General features: G+C 39.1%; 1 protein-coding gene and 1 non-coding gene across 15 annotated transcripts in view; one reads left to right on the plus strand and one right to left on the minus strand.

Annotated features, from left to right (window-relative positions):
* Positions 1 to 20,259, minus strand: part of PDE4D (phosphodiesterase 4D) — a 1,644,269-nt gene that overhangs the window by 456,146 nt on the left and 1,167,864 nt on the right. The window lies entirely within an intron of this gene.
* LOC149122404 (U6 spliceosomal RNA) lies at positions 11,622 to 11,728 on the plus strand. The gene has a single exon (XR_016220909.1). It is a non-coding gene; the product is annotated as a U6 spliceosomal RNA (small nuclear RNA).

Consider the following 20,259-nt stretch of genomic DNA (forward strand, 5'->3'; position numbering starts at 1 on the left):
AACCTCCACATTTGCAATCTTCCCTACAAAATACTTAGCAGCTCCAAGAATGACTTAATCTTCTGAATCACTTCAATCTACACAACATTACTTCCAGAGCTTTTCACAAGGCAATGAATTACTCCAGCGATCTTGTCTCTCAGTTCCCCAAGGACACAGTTTTACTGGCTGGCTGCTGACCAGTGGCGCTCAGTTTCTGTGTGGTGTCTACCAGTTAGCTGTTACTGTTCCAGCATTCTCATTCTATGCATCATGCTAACATCCAGAGCAATAGATTTTCTGGTTCATTTCAAGATTAAATGTCAAGTCAAAACCTCTATTCTGCTTATGTAAATGAGCTCCTAGTGCCAACTGATTAGCATTTTCAAGGCAAAGAATTTGGAAGACATGGTATGTTCTGTATATTACACTTTGTGTGAAAGCAAACCATACATTTGCTAAGGTGTTTGTGGCACCACAGTCTCTCTGCCTTATAAACTGTGTGTAAAATTGAGGGATGTGTTACTTGGGATTTTTTTTTTCCTGAAAAAATGTCTTCATTCATATTTAGAACTTCACTACTCAATTTATCAACCATCCTTTTGGCTGGTAACAAAAGGAACATGGCGGGTGAGTAGTTTAGCATGGAGGGCATTGTTTCCCCCTAGTGGGCATAAAGGGTGACTGCACCTTCTAGGAAAGATTCCAGCCTAAGGAACAAAAGGCATTGAGAAAAGGCTGCTAATATTTCTTAAAAATTGTAACCCAAGTACCACACACACTTTACAAAATTCTAACTATTCATAAGCTTTTTCTTCCCTTTCTCCAAAGACTCAGCAAATGTCCTTTCTTCTTCACACTCAAGTCCCCACTTCCCACGCAGAGCAGATGACATTCCTACTCAAAGAGAAAATAGTAACCTTCAAACAGGAGCGCTTTCTGTCCAGCCACCAAGTGACAAGCTCATCTACACCCACTTTCATCATTTCCATGTTCCCTGCTGTCACCACCACAGGGACACCCTTCCACCTATGTTTTGCACTTCAGTGCTCCTTACAGGCTCAGAAATCCTGCTTCAGCCCTTATCTCCTTGTTCTGTTCTTCCAGCTTACCCAATCCTTTCCATGAAAATTCAAGAGAAACCAATCATCTCGCATTGTAAACAGACCCTTTCAATTCCCACTTTTCAATTTGGCTACCTTCTTAGCTTTTCCTCATTCTCTGCCTAATCTCTGAAAATAGTTTTATTAATATTGATCATCTTAATTCTCCCTGGCCCCTTCCCCTGTTGTCCCATGCCTTTGGGCACACAGCCTTTTGGCTGCCTCTCTGCCTCTGCTTTCCTGCTACACTACCTGTGGCTGCTCCTAATCACACTCTTTGTCCCACGTGGTTCCCAGCCTGCTCTCTGCCTGGGGTGGACCCATGCTTCCAGACTTCTTTTACCCCTGAATAAATTCCTCACTTTCCTGTGTATTTCTTTCATGAATAAATACTAAAAACTTACCATGTCACCTGGTTTATTCAAGCTGATATTCAGAATTCTTATCTGAATAGACAGCAAGGACCCCCAAGATATTAATATTGAAATTCTTAATAAAGCTAGTCAATAACACCACAGCACCTCATTTCTTTTTTCCCCTGCAAATAACTTCCTTGTTTTCTACTTCAGACCCTTCCTTGGCCCTCCTCTTCAAATGCTGGCATTTCTCAGGGATGGGTCACAGATCTCTGTTCTTCTAAACTTATACACCTGTTAGTTGAGCCTATTGATTCAAATAACATCGTGACTATCTGTGGATGGGCCACTACAAATTTCTCTGGTTTAGATCTGTCTCCTGAGGTGCAGGCATGTTTAGTAGACCTGGTTCCTGGACAGCTCCCCATGGCCATGTTCCCCCACACACCTCAAGTTCAACCCCATGGAACCCATCTTCCTCCAGTTTTCTATCCTGCTGGATCCCATCTACCCAGGTTCCTCATTCTGAATCCTGAAAACAATCCTAACTTCTTCTCCAACATTGTTGCCTAGAGCCCATGAGTTACCAAGATGTGCAGACACTACCTCTTACATCTACCTCAAATCCATTCACTTTTCTCTTCCCTGTGCCATCATACACATTGACATCAATATCACCATCCACAATAGTCTTCTTCAAGGTTCCCTGCCTTTTTCCCAAGTAGCTCTGCTTGACACAGCCACTGTTAGGAAAACACAAATGCCCACATCATTCCAACTGACATGAAGAAAAAATCAGCATCTTCGAATATTGTTGTCTTTCCTTTCTGTCTCTTGTATGCTATGTCTCTATCATAAACTGTCCCTCATTTTCTCGCACCTTGTACATGATCTAGAATATTCTCTCCCCTTTCCATTGACAGATTTCTACTTATACTTGAGGCTTTAGACTAAATTTTATATTTTCTAATAAACCTTTACTGACTACTTCTAACATAGAGTTTCCCTCTACCACTCCAGCCCAAGCTTTATCAAATAGCATCTAGCCAGGAAAAGAGAAACACTCTACACATTTGAAGATGGGTTCATTTAATAGATACAATTCATTATAATGGCAATAAAAGTGTGGAGATGCATAATAGTAGACTATGAGGCAACCAAGCAATTAGGAACAAGTGGAAGCCACTGCCACCTCTGGTTGGAGGATGGCAGGAGGAGGAGGTTTTGAGGGCTTAGGAATCACGTGACTGAGGGTGCAGGCATACCAGAGATACAGCTACTGCCTGAGATGCTGCCTCAGGCAGAGAGGGAAACATCCTGGCTTCTCTCTTTCTTCCTCTCTCTGAATGTCTACAAGTGCCTCCGATGCACTGAATCCATCTATCAGTGAATGGACATGGGAGCCCGGAAAACATAGCCTTCGAGGGTTGGCCTCTATGAAGAAAGGATAAGAAGGGAAGCTACAGATCTGAGGATAAATAAGTTGAGAGCCAACACCAAGTGTTTCATCACATTAAATGGCATTCATTACTTGATAAAATTATCCTTCCACTTCAAACTGTGAGGTCCATGAGGGCAAAGAATAGCATTCCTCTGGTTTATTAGGTTTTCTCTTTTAAATAGCAAAGTAACTGATATTGAAGAATCACTTGGCAAAAATTGCCTGATTGGGTAAATGAAGAAATACCATTGTTAACGTTTTTGGAAAGGCAGAATGAGACCCAGAGGAGCAAGGAAAGGGTGAGCCTGTATCTGAGCCCATACTCTTGTTTCTACACTATACTGACTTCATTATTTGCTTTTTAATGCCATTTTGCTTTCTGATACAATTTCTCAAAATACATGGATTTAAAAAAGGAATACTCACAGTCATTCTATGGTGGTTGTAATACACAGTGCTAAGGTGGTTTCTTTCATTCTTTTACTTACTCATTTACCCACCCAAATATTATTATGCATCTAATAACAGTGACTAAACCAAAAACTGTATATGGACTAAGATGAACACTTAGGTTCATCATAGTATTACCAGAATTTGGGACAACAAATTGGACCAGATAAGCATCCTAGCCCTTCACTATGTATTTGGTGAATGAGTTATTGCATAAGTATAATTTTTTTAAGATTGATTTTATTTATTTGAAAGACAGAGTTACAGAGAAAGGTAGAGACAGAGAAAGAGGTCTTCCATCTGCTGGTTCACTCCCCATATGGCCTCAATAGCTGGAGCTGAGCTGATCTGAAGCCAGGAGCCAGGTGCTTCTCCCTGGTCTCCCACGTGGGTGCAGGGGCCCAAGGACTTGGGCCATCCTCCACTGCCTTCCCGGGCCACAGCAGAGAGCTGGACAGGAAGAGAAGCAGCCAGGACTAGAAGCAGTGCCCATATGGGATGCTGGCACTTCGGGCCAGGGCTTTAACCCACTGCACCACAGTGTCTGCCCCATGTAAGTACATTTTAAATGATACTAGCTGTTTAATATACAGAAATCGAGCACTTGACATTGAAGAACCCATACTGAAATTGCACAGGAAAGGATCCATTATTTAATCAAAAGACAAGGATGTGGAACTTCAGTGGTCATATCAGTGAAAAAAAAAAATAGGTATTTATACTCCTGCTTCATGGACTCCATCTGTGCTTTGTTCATTATCTTGGTTTCCGTATGTAACTTGGATGCCTATGCTTTCCATGTTTGCTGAGCTGCTCTGTGTGCTGAAAACAAAATGAAATAAAGTATACTGGGGGAGATAATTTCTTAATTGTGAAGCAAGGGAACAAACAAAACTCCACCAGGACTGGTATCTTTTAAACCTATAACTCTTTTTGAAAATGGCAAATTTTTAATTTGTCTTCTGCAAAATAAAAATGCAGAAAATTTAACTGAGAGTTCTGTGTGTTTAAAGACACTAGATTTGTGATGAAGCCTGATTTGTTTTACTAACGTGAAACTTTCTCAAAGAGTTTACAGTCTACTTAGACAATTCTAGACTATATTGGCAATGAGAAAAGAAATAACTTGCAAGAGGTGCATAAAATAGTAAATTAAAAAGATTAATTACATAGTTGTTTGCTATTGAAAGATGATATTTACCTTAATTTTAAAATCCATAAACACAAGGGGTCTTCAAAAACTTCAGGAAAAATGAGCATTATGGAAAAACTATGCATGATTTCAAATTCTCCTAGCAACAAAATAAACTTATTTTTAATAATAAAAAAGATCAGCTAAATAAAGAGCTTTTTTTTTGAGAAAATAAACTAAATTGATACACCATTGGCCCAACTAATCAAAAAAAGGAGAGAGAAGACCAAAATTAATAAAATTTAAAATAAAAAAGGAAATGCAACAACAAACACCACAAAAATAAAAAGAAACACCAAAAATTACTACAAAGAGCTATATGCCAATAAACCAGGAAACCTAGAAGAAACAGATTCCTAGACACATATAGCCTATCTAAATTGAGTCATGAAGACATAGAAAACCTAAACAGACCCATAACCAAGATGGAAATTGAATCAGTAATAAAGATTCTCATAACAAAGAAAAGTCCAGGACCAGATGGATTCACTACTGAATTCTACCAGACATTTAAAGAAGAACTAACTACAATTCTTCTCAAGCTATTCAAAACATCAACAGGGAGAGAATCCTTCCAAATTCTAAGAAGCCAGCATCACTTTAATTCCTAAACTTGAAAAAGATACAAGAGAAAGGAACTACAGACCAATTTCCCTCATGAACATAAACACAAAAATCCTCAACAAAATTCTAGCCAATCAATCCAGCAACACATCAGAAAGATCATTCACCCGGACCAACCAATTTATCTCTGGTATGCAAGGATGGTTCAACATTCATAAATAGATCAATATGATACATCACATTAACAAATTGAAGAACAAAAGCCATATAATTATCTCAAGAGATGCAGATAAAGTATTTGATATAATGTAACACCCTGTTATGATGAAAAACTTAACCAACTGAATATGGAAGGAACATTTCTCAACACAATCAAGGCAATCTATGTCAAACCCATGACCAGTGTTCTATTGAATGGGGAAAAGTTGGAAACATTCCCACAGAGATTCAAAACCAGACAAGCAAGCCCACTCTCAACATTACTGTTCAATATTTTACTAGAAGTTTTAGCCAGAGCCATTAGGCAAGAAAAAGAAATCAAAAAGATACAAATTGGGAAGGAGGAAGGCAAACTATCCCTATTTGCAGATGACATGATTCTATATATAGCAGATTCAAAAGACTCCACTAAGAGATTATTGGAACTCATAAAAGAGTTTGGTATAGTAGCAGGTTATAAAATCAACACACGAAAATCAACAGCCTTTGTATATACAGACAGTGTCATGGCTGAGAAAGAACCTCTAGGATCAATCCCATTCACAATAGCTACAAAAAAATCAAATGCCTTGGAATAAATTGAACCAAGGATGTCAAAGTTCTTTATGTTGAGAATTACAAAACATTAAAGAAAGATATAAGAAGATACAAAAAAATGGAAAAATCTCTCATGCTCATGAATTGGAAAATCAATATCATCAAAATGTCCATACTACCAAAAGCAATTTACAGGTTCAATATGATACCAATCCAAATACCAAGGACATTCTTCTAAGGTATAGAAAAAATGATGCTGAAATTCATATGGAAACATAGGAGACTCTGAGTAGCTAAAGCAATCTTATACAACAAAAACAAAGCCAGAGGCACCAAAATACCAGATTTCAAGACATACTACAGGGCAGTTATAATCAAAACAGCCTGGTACTGGTACAAAAACATATGGATAGACAAATAGAACAAAATAGAAACACCAGAAATCAATCCAAGCATCTACAACCAACTTATTTTTGACAAAGGAGCTAAAATCAATTCCTTAAACAAAGACACACCTGGATTTCCACATGAAGAAGTATGAAGAAAGACCCCTACATTACACCTTATACAAAAATCAACTAAAAATGGATTGTTAGCGTATGGCCAGTACCATAAAATTATTAGAGAACCTTGGGGAAACTTTGCAAGACATTGGCATAGGCATAGAGTTCTTGAAACAGATCCCAGAGGCACAGGCAGTCAAAACCAAAATTAAAAAATGAGATTACATCAAATTGAGAAGCTTCTGCACTGCAAAAAAAAGTGAAAAGGCAACAGACAGAATGGGAGAAATTATTTGTAAACTATACAATTAAAGGATTAATAACCAGAATATGAAGAGAGATCATGAAACTCAACAACAACAAAACAAACAACCCAGTTAAGAAATGGGCAAAGAACTTAGACAGTTTTCAAAAGAGGAAATTCAAATGGCCAACAGACACATGAAAAAAAAAATGTTCAGGATCATTAGCCACCAGAGAAATGCAAATCAAAACCACAATGAGGTTTCACCTCATCCTAGTTAGGATGACTTTCATATATAAATCAACAAACAACAAATGCTGGCAAGGATGTGGGAAAAAAAGGTACCCTAATCCACTGTTGGCAGGAATGTAAACTATGGAAGGTGGTATGGAAATAGCTTAGAAATCTGAATATAGGCCTATCATCTGAACCAATGATTGCACTCCTGGGAATTTACTCAAGGGAAATGGAATCAGCATATACAAGAGTTATCTGCACCCACATGTTTATTGCAGCTCAATTCACAGTAGCTAAGGCATGGAATCAACTCAAATGCCTGTCAACTGAAGACTGGATAGAGAAATTGTGGGAAATGTACATAATGGAATACTATGCAGCAGTAGAAATAAATCAAAATCTGGTCATTTGTAACCAAATATATGAAACTGAAAGACATCATACTTAGTTAAATAAACCAGTTCCAAAGGGACAAACACCATATATCCTCCCTGGCCTCTGATAACTAAGAGAGCACCTAAAAACAATCTGTAGATGTGAAACTGACACTTTGACAAGCAATGACTTTGAACAGCCCTTGTCTTGACTGTTGAGGAACATTTTATTTTTCATACTATTTGCTGAACTCTTAACGTAGAGTTAATTATATGCATATATAGTTAATTGAAAATAGATCTAATTAAAAATAAGAGTGGGAATAAGAAAGGGAAGGGTAAGAAGGGTGGGAGTGTTGGTGAGAGGGCAGGCATGATGAGAAGAATCACCATGTTCCTAAAGTTGTAATTATGAATTGTATGAAGTTTGTAGCTGTAAAGCTGTATAGTTCTGCATACATTCCTATGGACTTCTAAGCATACAGTTTAAAATCTTGCCATGGGACCCCAAATCTCCTAAGCTGGGTGGTAAAAATAGCATTGTAAGTGTTTAAGTGATCATATGGATAATATTAAGTATTAAAGTGATCATATAGATAGTATTAAGTGTCTGGTAATAATAATAGATAGAATTAAAAAGGAGTGAATGCTCTAACATGGGAAGCAGTCCATACAGCAGACTCAGAATGAAAATCGCTTTAAGTAGCACTCTGACCTCAGAATCAGCCCGTAAGGCATTCTGGTCTGGTTGAAAAGCCCATGAGAGTATTTTAGGTATCAAAAGCCAAGACACTATGCAAAGCATGTCCTACTTGAGGGACTTTTGTGGGTGAGACCCCAGCAGGAAGAAGTGGTCATCAAAGAAGGATGTACTTTTCTTTGAAGGGAGGAGAGAACTTCCATTTTGCTTATGGCCTTGTATAAATACTGATAGAGTTTGTGGATTCAAAAGACTTCTGCAGCCTAGGCAGCTCATTTCAAGACACTTGGGTCATCACTGATAGCATACATAAGAGTGTTAATTAGCAACAGGAATCACTGTGTACTAACTTCCCATGCTGTTCTCAAAGCATTTTATTATGAGAGTTCATAGTAAAACTTGTTTTCAAAGATTTATTTTAATACATTAAGTGGAGGATATTCTTATTTCTCATAATTTCTGTTATGCCTAAGTGTCTAACTTCACTGCTTGTTTTCTTAGGTGATTCCTTAATTAATGATAAAACTATTCTCAAGGACTTCCTTTCTTTTAATGTATAAAGGGAGGATATTCTTATGTCTCATAAGTTATAGTTATGTCTAGGTGTGTCATTCTTGGGTGCTTCATTAAAGTTAACCAAGTCTCTCAAAAAAAAAAAAAAAGAAAGAAAGAAAGAAAACAAAAAAAAGTGAAATTAACTTCAAGATGCAATGACTTTGAACAGCCCTTGTCTCGGTTGTTGAGGATCAGTCTCCCCTCCGCCCCGCCCCCCCACCCCCGTGCAAACTGTTGAACTCTTTACTTAGTACAGAATTGGTCTTCTGTGTATGAAGTTAATTGAAAATGGATCTTAGTGGAGAATGGGACTGGGAATGGGAGAAGGAGGAGGAAGAAAGGTGGGAGAGTGAGTGGAAGGGCAGGAATCACTATATTCCTAAGATTGTATTTACAAAATGTATGAAGTTTGTATTCCTTAAATAAAAGTTTGTTTTTTTTTTGGGGGGGGGGGAAGCTATTCCCTAATGATTCTCTCAGCTACACTTTGTGACTTTGTTGGCAAAGCATAGAGATTACCTACTTCACCCATAAGTATTTTCAGAGGAAACTGTGTTGAAGTTTAAAGAATGGTGTTTTTCAAAACAAAGTTAATGTTTACAAGTGCTCACTTGGGGAGCAGCTTTCTGATGGGTAAGATATCTTACAACCAGTAACAGAGAGGCAGAGGTGAGTGCCTGGGTTTTTCTTCCCCCATCCTGACAGTTCCAACAGCGCTTACCTGCGTCATGTTCTATTCAGTCAGGCTTAAAATCCAGTGATTCTTAACTCTGGCTGAACCTTGCTCTATGCCCTAACCCTGACAATTTAACCGAATCAAATTCTCTCCAGGGAGGGGCCAGGCATGCGTGTTTTAACCTTACCTACTTGAAAAGTATTGCAGCCAATACTGCAATTTACAGGGATTTTGAGATAGTTTGGCTGGTCAGGAGAGTCTCTGACCCTGGAATCACACCAAGTAGCCACCAAGTACTAGTCTGAGGCCTTGGATTACACGTTGATTCTAAATTTAATTAGTATCATGAGCCTACTAGGGCACACATTTTACTTCCTCAAATGTGTTCAAGTCTTTTTGTTAGGGAAGGAAGCTAATCCTTGATTAATCACACATCTCCAACTGTCTTCCCAAGCTCAGAGACACATATCCCAGAATACTGAACACTTCTACATTATGCACAATATTAGTGTCCCTGGGCCATGCGAAGCCACCCATCAGTTCCTCCCAGACACACGCAAGTGATGACTTGCTAAGGCACAAAATTAGGAACAGTAACTAATTTCTAATCAGGCAAGCTTCAAATCAATATCAAGAGGCCCTCAAACAGTTACAGCTGACAGTGGCACTAGCCTGTAATGTTAAGCAGGCATTAAAAGTGGAAAACGGTGGTCATGTGGAAATAATACAGAAAAGTGTTAAGAGAATAAATATAAGTGACAAAAGCAAGACTAAATGGATATGTACAATTTAATCAAATGTGTGTGTCATATGGATATGAACTGGAAAATATAAATGAGAAAAGTCTATAGGAAAATAGGTTGAAGATTTATTCCAAAATTCTTTTAATAAAATGATAAGAAATGTTCTTTATAAAAAGTATACAAGTATGATGCTAATTAAAGGGATGATTTTGTTTTATTATCTTGCTTCTGCGAAGACACAGCAGGATAAGGCAAGACTAAATTATTTGGAAGAAGATAATGCAGAAACCAACTGTGTTAGAAGATTAAACAGAGGTCACCAAACCATGAGGTGAGGCCAAGATAGTTGTTTTGTTACTAATCAGGCCTAACACAGAAAAATGATTTAACTGGGAGAATGCCATGTGTGGTACTGTCCAAAAATGACCAGACAGCTCTTGTCACGTTGTCTGGGCAATACACTGCTGCCAGCATCCTCCTTGTTTCACCTGGGCCTCCCCCAAACTCAGCTTCCCATGAGACTGATGAGCACCTTGTCTGGAGAGAAGGAGCTGCAGGTTCCCACGCCTCCCTAAGCTCTCCAGTGCTGGGATCTGGCTCTCCTCAGCAACTCCCCCTGCATCTTTTAAACTCACCCAGTTTGGCAACCAAGAGATCTGTCTGTGCCCCAAATGAAAGGGCTCTTCTTCATATTTGTCCTAAAAAGTGGGAAAGCGAGAGGGGTGATGCGGGCTGGGGACCACAAGCTGTCTTTCCTCTTCTCATCCTGTGATTAATCAGTCACCTCAAACCTGTTCCTTAGCCCACACTGTGCGCTGCAATGGCACAGGAACTCTGCCAAGAGATGTGACAGCCATGGAGCCACACACTTGCCCTCCAGGTGGGACGAGGAGGATATTGGCTTCCTCAGGCAAAGCCGGGCATACATTTATCCTACAATCATGGGCTGCTTTCAAATATCTAGGGCTCCCCTTGGAGCATGCAATGCTTTGTTGTATTTATAACTTCATAGATACAGTGACAGACACTGATGTCACCAGCTAGGAAACTGCATGTAGAAAAGAATGCAGAAAATGTCTATTTCTTCAAAAAAATATATTTAATCACATGTACCAAAAAATCTAACCATGAATGTTATAATTATTAGAAATAGTTATGTAGGAGAGAAGGAAAGATGACAAACATTCCTGCAGTGTTTGGAGATTTTTCCAAAAAAATGACAATATTTATTTAATCAAGAAAAGAAAACACTAAAAAATTAAAATTCCTTTGGTTCTTTTCGGACATAGTTTTCAAACTTAGTTTCCCAAGGGAAGGTATAAAACAGTCATTTGGTAATTAATATTTTTTCTACCTACCAGGCCAAAATGTTTTGACTGTTTTGTCTGCATACTGTTCAGCTAACAATGCAAGCTGATAAAATCTAAACAACTTACACACAGAACTTCATAGTTCTTTCCGCTGAATACATGTCTGATTTTTATGGCTTAGTCAAAATGTTGTAATTAGATTATTTGTGTAGGTCTCAACCACTCACTGCCACAGAGAAAACTAGTCTTTTTCCTAAGAGTTATTCTTAGATCCCTGATTTATTTTTTCTAATATGCCACAATGTACACTGGTCAGATTTTTCTTGAATCTGGAAACCTTTGCATTGCCTTTCAGGAGAAAGAGGCCCTTTTACTCATAATTACAGCAGGTTCCATTTCTTTTCCATCTTAATAGCTTATAAATGAAAAACAGATTGGGTGCTCGCTTCGGCAGCACATATACTAAAATTGGAACGATACAGAGAAGATTAGCATGGCCCCTGCGCAAGGATGACACGCAAATTCGTGAAGCGTTCCATATTTTTTTTTGTCTGTTCTACTTAATATGACTGATTTAATTCTGTAATTAATACACAGTTATTCTTAAGTGTTGAAATTTAACTGAATTGTGATCCCTGTTAAACATAAGAGTAGGAATAAGAGAGGGAAGAGATATATAATTTGGGACATGCTCAAGCTGACTTGCCCCAAATGGTAGAGTTAGAAACATACCAGGGGATTCCAATTTAATCCCATCAAGGTGGCATGTACCAATGCCATCTCACTAGTCCAAGTGATCAATTTCAGTTCGCAATTGATCATAATGAAAGGACTAAGAGTCAAAGGGAGCACATAAGCAAGTCTAGTACCTGCTAACACTAACCGATAGAATAAATAAAGGGGAGAGTGATCCAACATGGGAAGTGAGATACTCAGCAGACTCATAGAATGGCAGATGCCCTAAATAGCACTCTGGCCTCAGAATCAGCCCTAAAGGCACTCGGATCTGGCTGAAAAGCCCATGAGAGTATTTCAGGCATGGAAAGCCAAGACACTCTGGCAAAAGATCTCTGTGAGTGAGATCTCAGTGGAAAGAACAGGTCTTCAAAGAAGGAGGTACCTTTCTCTGAAGGGAGAAGAGGACCTCCACTCTGACTATGACCTTGTCTAAACAAGATAAGAGTCGGAGAACTCAAGGGGCTTCCATAGCCTTGGAAACTCATGACTGGAGCATAGGGAGATTACTGATGCCATAGACAGGAGTGTCAATTGGTAAAGTCAACAACAGGAGTCACTGTGCACTTACTCCTCATGTAGGATCTCTGTCCTTAATGTGCTGTGCATTGAGATTTAATGCTATAATGAGTACTCAAATAATATATTTCACTTTGTGTTTCTATGGGGGTGCAAACTGTTGAAATCTTTACTTAATGCATACTAAACTGATCCTCTGTAAAAAAAAAAAAAAAAAAAAAAAAAAAAAAAAAAGAAAAGAAAAGAAACTATCAACTCCCAACTTGACTCTCACTGGGATTAAACATGACAATAGGTCTGATCTGATTTCATCATCATTAAAAAAAATCATCTATTATTTTTCACTTTATGTTTCTGTGTGGGAGCAAACTGTTGAAAGCCTTACTTAATGTATACTAAGCTGATCTTCTGTATATTAAGATAATCGAAAATGAATCTTGATGTGAATGGAAGGGGAGAGGGAGTGGGAAAGGGGAGGGTTGTGGGTGGGAGGGACGGTATGGGGGGTAAGCCATTGTAATCCATAAATCGTACTTTGGAAATTTATATTCATTATATAAAAGTTAAAAATAAATAAAAAATAAATAAAAAATTTAAAAAAAAAAAAAAAAAAAAAAAAAAAAAAAAAAAAAAAAACAGATTGGGATTTAGTACAAAAATTACCAGCATTTTATTAACTAAGATACTGTCCTATGTGGTTGATATTTGAAAGCTCTCATTTTAAGATGCTAGCTATTCTATGATGGTCAGGTAGATAATGGAGGCAAATAATGTAAGATAGCATTCATAAAATTATTTAGAATGATCAAATTAATGCATCAATTAAGACAGTAATATCATAATTTATTATTCTTTTCCTAAAGGTAAGAAAGGAAGCATTTCTGAAAATAGCTAATAGAACAATTTAGCCTAAATTATCGCCATGTCCTTTCTCCAAATTTTTAGTCTTGGTTATCTTATTAAATCACCTATCAGTTGTGTCATTTGGTCAAACAATTCCCTTGGATTCTACCAATTTACTCCAGCAAGATTGGCTAGTGTCTCCAGGTAATACCAAGACATAACTCAACCCAAAGAATGTGCATGCTGGCCCTATAACTTCCTAGGTAGCATCTTGAACACATCAGCTTAGTTATAAGAATCCTGGAATTTTTGTCAGAGACAAATGAGTCCAATGCATAATATCTTATAACTGTCATTTGTTTGTGTATGCAAAAGTGAAAGCTTGTTAAGTAGATCAATTTTTTGTTTCTAAGCATAAATAATATATCACCAGCAAGAGGCTTTAGTCCATGAAAGGAGTGCACTTGCAGATGTTTGATTTGTTGAGGTCAACATCCTGCATGAAATCTACTAACTGGAGCAGAAAGCAAGTAGAAGGAAGTAGGGCTGTACACCAGAGATATATCTTTGGATATAAACCTTTTGATGATGGTATGTTTAACAGTAGGGAACACTGCATCTTTTGTATATGGAAGTGACTTACTATTTTCTGGCATTCCATCATTGCAAATAGTGCAACCTAACAGTATTTTCAAAGAGTATAGGACAAGTGGAAGGGAAAATTCATTTTATTTTAAAAAAATGTAAAGACAGAGAGAGAGAGAAAGAGAGAGAGAGAGTGAGCTAGTGAGCAAGAAAGCACCTCCACCTGCTGACTCACTCCCCAAATGCCCACAGCAGCCAGTGCTGGGCTAGGTTGAAGCCAGGAGCCTGGAACTCAATCCAGGTCTCCCATGTGGGTAGCAGAGACCCAAACACTTGACACATCATTTGTTGCCTCCTAGGTCATCCATTATCTGGAACCTAGAATTCAAAGTGGATCTGGGACTTGATCCTAGGCACTGTGATACAGGATTCAGGCATTCCAAGCAGCCTCGTAACTGCTGCATCAAATGTCCACCCCAAGGATACTTTTAATAAGATAATGGTAAACAACAGGTAGACAAATTTTTGTTCTCTATTTATTTAAGCATCATACTTAAGAGACTCCCATATTCTTTACTCCTGCATTCTTTAACATATCTTTCAAGCAGTTGTAATGACTAATGTCTCCTTGGTTACTCAGTAAAATCAATGAATATTTACTAAAGGATATATATATATATATATGTATATATCATAGGTTAGCATAAGCAGCTCTCATTAGGAGTTGGAAGAGATGTTTATTAACTAGATTACATAAATTGGGAGTTAAAGGAAGAAGACTCAGTTGAAATGACAGGAGGGAGACACATTCACATATTAACATATGAGTTGTGTTATGAAAACACATGTACTATGTGGGAATCATCCAATCTCCTACATTTTTGATAAGAATCTTTAGTGATTATAGTAACCACTATTTCTGATGGTATACAGAAAAGTTCAAGAATAAAAGGAAAATGAGTTTGAGGTGATGGCATTTTGGCATAGTGAGTTAGGTTGCCACCTGTGAAACTGGCATCACATATGGGCACTGGTTTGAGTCCTGGCTGCACCACTTCTGATACAACTCCCTGCTAATGTGCCTGGGAAAGTAGTGGAATATGTTCCAAATCCTTGGGTCCTGGCACATATGTGGGAAATGCTGATGAAGCTCCTAGCTCCTGGTTTTGGTCTGACCCAACCCTGGCCATTGTGGCCATTTAGGGAGTAAACCAGTGGATGGAAGATTTCTCTCTGTTTCTCCTCTCTCTGTGACTCTGCCCTTCAAATAAACTAAATAAATCTTGAAAAACAAAAAGAAAATGAGTTTAAACTCATGTATATATCATCTCCAAGCAACATTTGTGACCAGTGAAATAAAACTAAAGATCCACATTATTAAAATATGGCTGGGTTATATGCCATATATTATATAATATATAATATGTGCCAGTGGGTTAAGCCACTGCTTGGTATGCCAGCATCCCATATCAGAGTGCTGATTAGGATCTTGGCTACTCTGCTTCTTATCCCATTTCTTGTGATGGACCTGGGAAAGCAGTGGATGGTGGCCCAAGCACTTGGGTCCCTACCACCTACATGGAAGGCTCATATGGAGACTAGGATTCACCATGGTCCTCTCTCTCTCTCTCTTTCCCTTTCTGTCTTTAAAATAAATAAATAAGTAAACAAATAAATCTTTAAAAATAAATAAAACCTATGGCTGGTATCAACCTGGTTCATGGGACATTTCAAGATCTAAGGGGGCCTCTCTGCTGAGCTGCCTGCCTGGTCTGGCCAGGTGTAATCTCTCCTCTCAACCATGTAACCTCCACCCCCCACCCCCCACCCCCAGTCTCTCAGGCTCTGTCTGGAGGGGTGCCCATCCATCCTTACGGATGTCCCTTCCCTAATAAACCTTGCTATTTTACCTCCCACTACTCTCTGTCTCAAGCCTGAATTCTTTCTTGCGCGAAGACAAGAACCCTGCAATTTCTCCGGTAACATTTTTGGCGAGCCAGCCAGGAGTTTGAGAAGACATCGGAGAATAAAAGCTGTCAAACTCCAAATGGTCGTCAGACAACGCTTCCAGCCCATTCCACTGGACGACCTGAGCAGCCCTCTGGACCAAGCAGCACAGTCTTTCCAAGGCCACTGTTGCACACCATAAGACAGGTAGCAAAAGGAAATACCCAAATCCCCCTCGACGCCCACATGCCAGCTTCGAAAAAGTTACAGAAAACGGAACTCCATCCATAATCCCAAAGAAGAATTTTGGGTATACCTCTTGAGGGGGGAATGTTAGGCAGGAAGTTAGGTATGAGCTTATGTGTGTGTGACAAAGGCCTCCAGACTACGTCCAGCATATGCATCTACATCTCAAAGTTATCCGATAATGCTTCAGGGGCAGCCCAGTGTTCGCATCCTGCCCTGCCCCTTCTACCCAATAACCTGCCAGGCGGAGATCCCTGCCCCTTCTGCCTGATAAATTTTCCACAATTTCCCAGATGCAGCCCAGTATCTGCATTTCAAACACCCTGCTCCGGATCCCCATTCTTCAGGGGTCTTGCTCACCCTTCCTCTAAACTCAGGGTGGCACCAGCTAGGCTTCCTCCTGTCTGATACCTTCAAGGGAAAACTCAGATAGGAGCTTCTTAGTATTTACAGCCATAAAATCCTTTGTTTCAGGAGGAGATGTGTGAAGACAAAGATCCACCCCCCCACCCCCAACCGGACTGCGCGCTCAGCCCTCTGCCTCTCTGCTGAGCTGCCCGCCTGGTCTGGCCAGGTGTAATCTCCCCTCTCAACATGTAACCTCACTCCCCCCCCACCCCCCCCAGTCTCTCAGGCTCTGTCTGGAGGGGTGCCCATCCATCCTTACAGATGTCCCTTCCCTAATAAACCTTGCTATTTTACCTCCCACTAAAAAAAAAAAAAAAAAAATCTAAGGGGTAGTAGTCTCACACTGAATCATACACTGGGCTTTCTCTGATAACCAGGTGGCCAAGGATTCCTCTCTGATAACAATGGTGCTCTAAGGAATTATGATAATCATTATATTACTTGAATTTTCCATGGCTAGATAATATAAGTGCTCAGTGAAATTAGTAGAGAGACTTCATACAGAAAAAGTTCTGTTAACTGGCTCAAATTAACAGTTGCACTTGAATATTTAAATCAATATTTCTTTCTGCATATCTCTGATTTAGAACACAGAATATGTTGGAACCTTGAAGAATTTCAGGTCATTCAGGAATGATATGTTCAAAAATAATGCAATGAAAGCACACTTATAAAGTGGGAAATGCGTCAGTGTTGTCAATAAATCCACTTCTTCTGAATTATCTTCTGGCTTAGGCCATGGAGGACTAAAAAACACTTTTTAAAATACAAATTTGAGGATGTATGGACCTCACTGTCCCACCACTAAAGCCTTTCACTGTTTTAGAGTAAGAGACAAACTCCTCAATAAAGTCCATAAGCCTCTGCGTCAGTTGTACTCTGTCTCCTTCGTGTCCTGATCTCAAATTACAGACTAACTTTTAGCACTCTGCATCCCTACCTCTCCTGCCTTCCTTGATAAATTGCACTGCCCCTACTGTTTCCCACATTCAGGTTTTGCACATGCTGTTCCCAGATAGTCCCCTTTGTATTTACTGCATCCTCTTGTTTCTGCTCCACCATCACCACTACCACCATCATCCTTACCACTATTACCACTGGAACACATATACACATGCACACACACGCACACACACACACACATACACATCTTTGAGTTCTGCTCACTGTTATATCAGAAGAGAAATATTTTCTGACATCTAGATAGACTCAAAAAAGGTAGGTTTCCCTGTTTCAAAATATCCTCACATTTTGTACTTCTACATCATAACACTCTTTTGTTCTTCCATATATTTTTGAACCTTTTAGTTAATGCTCATCTCTTCTTGAAAACTGGGGCCCTGTTTGTTTCTTCTAATCACTATTATCCATCAGTTAGCATGAAACCAGGATACAGTGGATATTAAAACCTGATCATAGTATCAATGGAAAATCAATGACCCAGTCAATCAGTTCGCTCTGCACCCCTTGTGTGTGACACTTGGATAATTCACTGGACAAAGTTCACCCAGAAGGAAGGATAAAGGGAAAGAACTTCTGTGGAGCTCAACTACCTTGCAAGGACTATGCTAACTGCTCTGCATATCTTACCACTGGCAAGTAACCAGCATAGTAGGAACTCAGATTACCTTTACAAGAATCTTAGACTCACATGGGCTTGCTAACTCACCCAGGCACTCACATCCAGAAACAGACAGCAATAGGGTTTTCCTGAAATGTCATAGATTTAGTGGTTTCTTAGGATTTTCTATAAAACGTTGTAGCTACATTTACAATTAGATGAATATTTGCATAATTTGAATTTAGAATGACCCTATGTTAAAGCACAGGAAAGTTTGCTATGGAAATTATGGCAAATGGAATATAACAAAAAGTGAAGATAAATATACAAACTTAAGCAACTTCTTTAGTGCTGAAAAGTTGATGAAGTAATCATCTTACACATGGTATATACTGTATAAGATGAGAAATTCTAATAAAAAAGTTAAGCATGAATTTGGAACTTAAAATGTAATTTCTAGAACTGAAATTTATTTTCATTGTGGAACAGACATTCTATTACTCTCGGACTGTCAATGTGTTCAGAATTTTCTCCTCCAAAATCCTGCCTTGAGTTCAGAAGACTTCTTATTAGGTAATTATTTTCTACAGGCTCAAACTGTTTTCGGTACTTCGGGACTGGGTGCAATGCCCTTTATTCTTCTGCCCATTGGCCCAGGTCAGCATTTCCTGTCACTATTCGCCTCTGCTCACTGGAATGCTGATAGGGCTCCAGGGAAGGAATCAGAGGCAGTACATTTGTCCACTGCCTAACCTGAGACCTCTGGTACTGGTTTCTGTCAAGGTAAAGGAGTGGAGTTCAGCAAGAATTGAAAAAGGACACTCACTGGGTCCTCTTACTCTAATTTTAGTCTCCAGTATTCTCCAACAACACTTATGTAGTACTGTGTGTGCCCAGCCCTCTAGGTACCAAGAATAAAGTAAATAAACTTTCAGATACGGTCCATCCTTGCCTTTGGTGGATTTGCATTCTAAGTGGGGAAGACAGAACTAATGCTATACACATAGAATGACTAGAGGACAACTGTAAAACTTTCACGAGGATTGTTAGAGGCTGAACTGTTTACCTCTAAAACTGCTATGTTGAACTCTTATTGCTTTGTTCCTAAGAATGTGACTCTACAGTCATGCCCCACTCATGACGGGGACACGTCCTGAGAAAGGTGTCCTTAGGTGAGTTCACCTCATGGGGACATTGTAGAATTTATTTATGCCATCATGGTTGTGATGGCACCTGTCTAAACCATCGTATGGGGCCCCCATCATACATCAGGTTTGTCCTTGACTGAAACACTGATTCGAAGCACAGGTCTATACTTGAAGATAGGGTCTTCAAAGAAGTAGTCAAGTTAAAAATGAGTTCGTAGGGTGGGGCCTCATCCAATATGGCAGGTGTCTCTATATGAAAAGGAAGCTAGCGTGCAGACACAGAGAGAAGGAAGAGCCTGTGAAGGTACAGGCAGAAGACGGTCATCTATAAGCCAAGGAGAGAGGCTTCTGAAGAAAACACCCCGATGATATCCTGACCTCCAGAAGTTCAAGAAGATCCATGTATGTCATGGAAGCTACTGGTCTGTGGTGCTGTGTAATGGCAGTTCCGGCCAATGACTACATGGATATGGACAATGAGGAAAGATCTGAGGGCAAGGACAAACCAGTATGGGTGGGAACAACTGAGGAAGGCTTTGTGCGGGCACTGGGCGGGAGCTGTGTCCAGGGAAGGGCGGGCAGAGGGATGGTAGAAAACTCAGTGCCCCAAGGTGAGTCACTGGCAACAGTGCCCAACACTTTGAGCTGTTGAAATGTGCTCGTCGTAAATGTTAACACATTTTCTAATAACTTATTTATTCACTCATATTGGATGACTGCAATTTATATTCAACCTAATGCATTCCTATTAAGAGGGCTACACTGACACCCACAGAAACAGAATGTACGTGTTCAAGTCCTGAAATCCTTAGCTATATAAAACTGTTAATACAGGCAAAATGCTACTGAATCCTTGTAAATACAATGTGAGCTGTGAAAATAACATGAAAAAAAGAAATAAATTAGAGTTTATTGGCATTCCTCTTATTTATCCAGATTACATATATTTGTTACCAAAAGCTTTAAGAATTTTTCTGAGTGAAGCTTACACATATACTAATGGTCTTATGTTACTGAAGATTTTACATATATAGCTTCATAGCTATACAACATATGAAAATATTTTTCTATTTTTAAGTCCCTT

The sequence above is a fragment of the Oryctolagus cuniculus genome, chromosome 14, assembly GCF_051225735.1.
Source record: "Oryctolagus cuniculus isolate XC-2025 breed Fujian yellow rabbit chromosome 14, ASM5122573v1, whole genome shotgun sequence".
NCBI lineage: Eukaryota > Metazoa > Chordata > Mammalia > Lagomorpha > Leporidae > Oryctolagus > Oryctolagus cuniculus.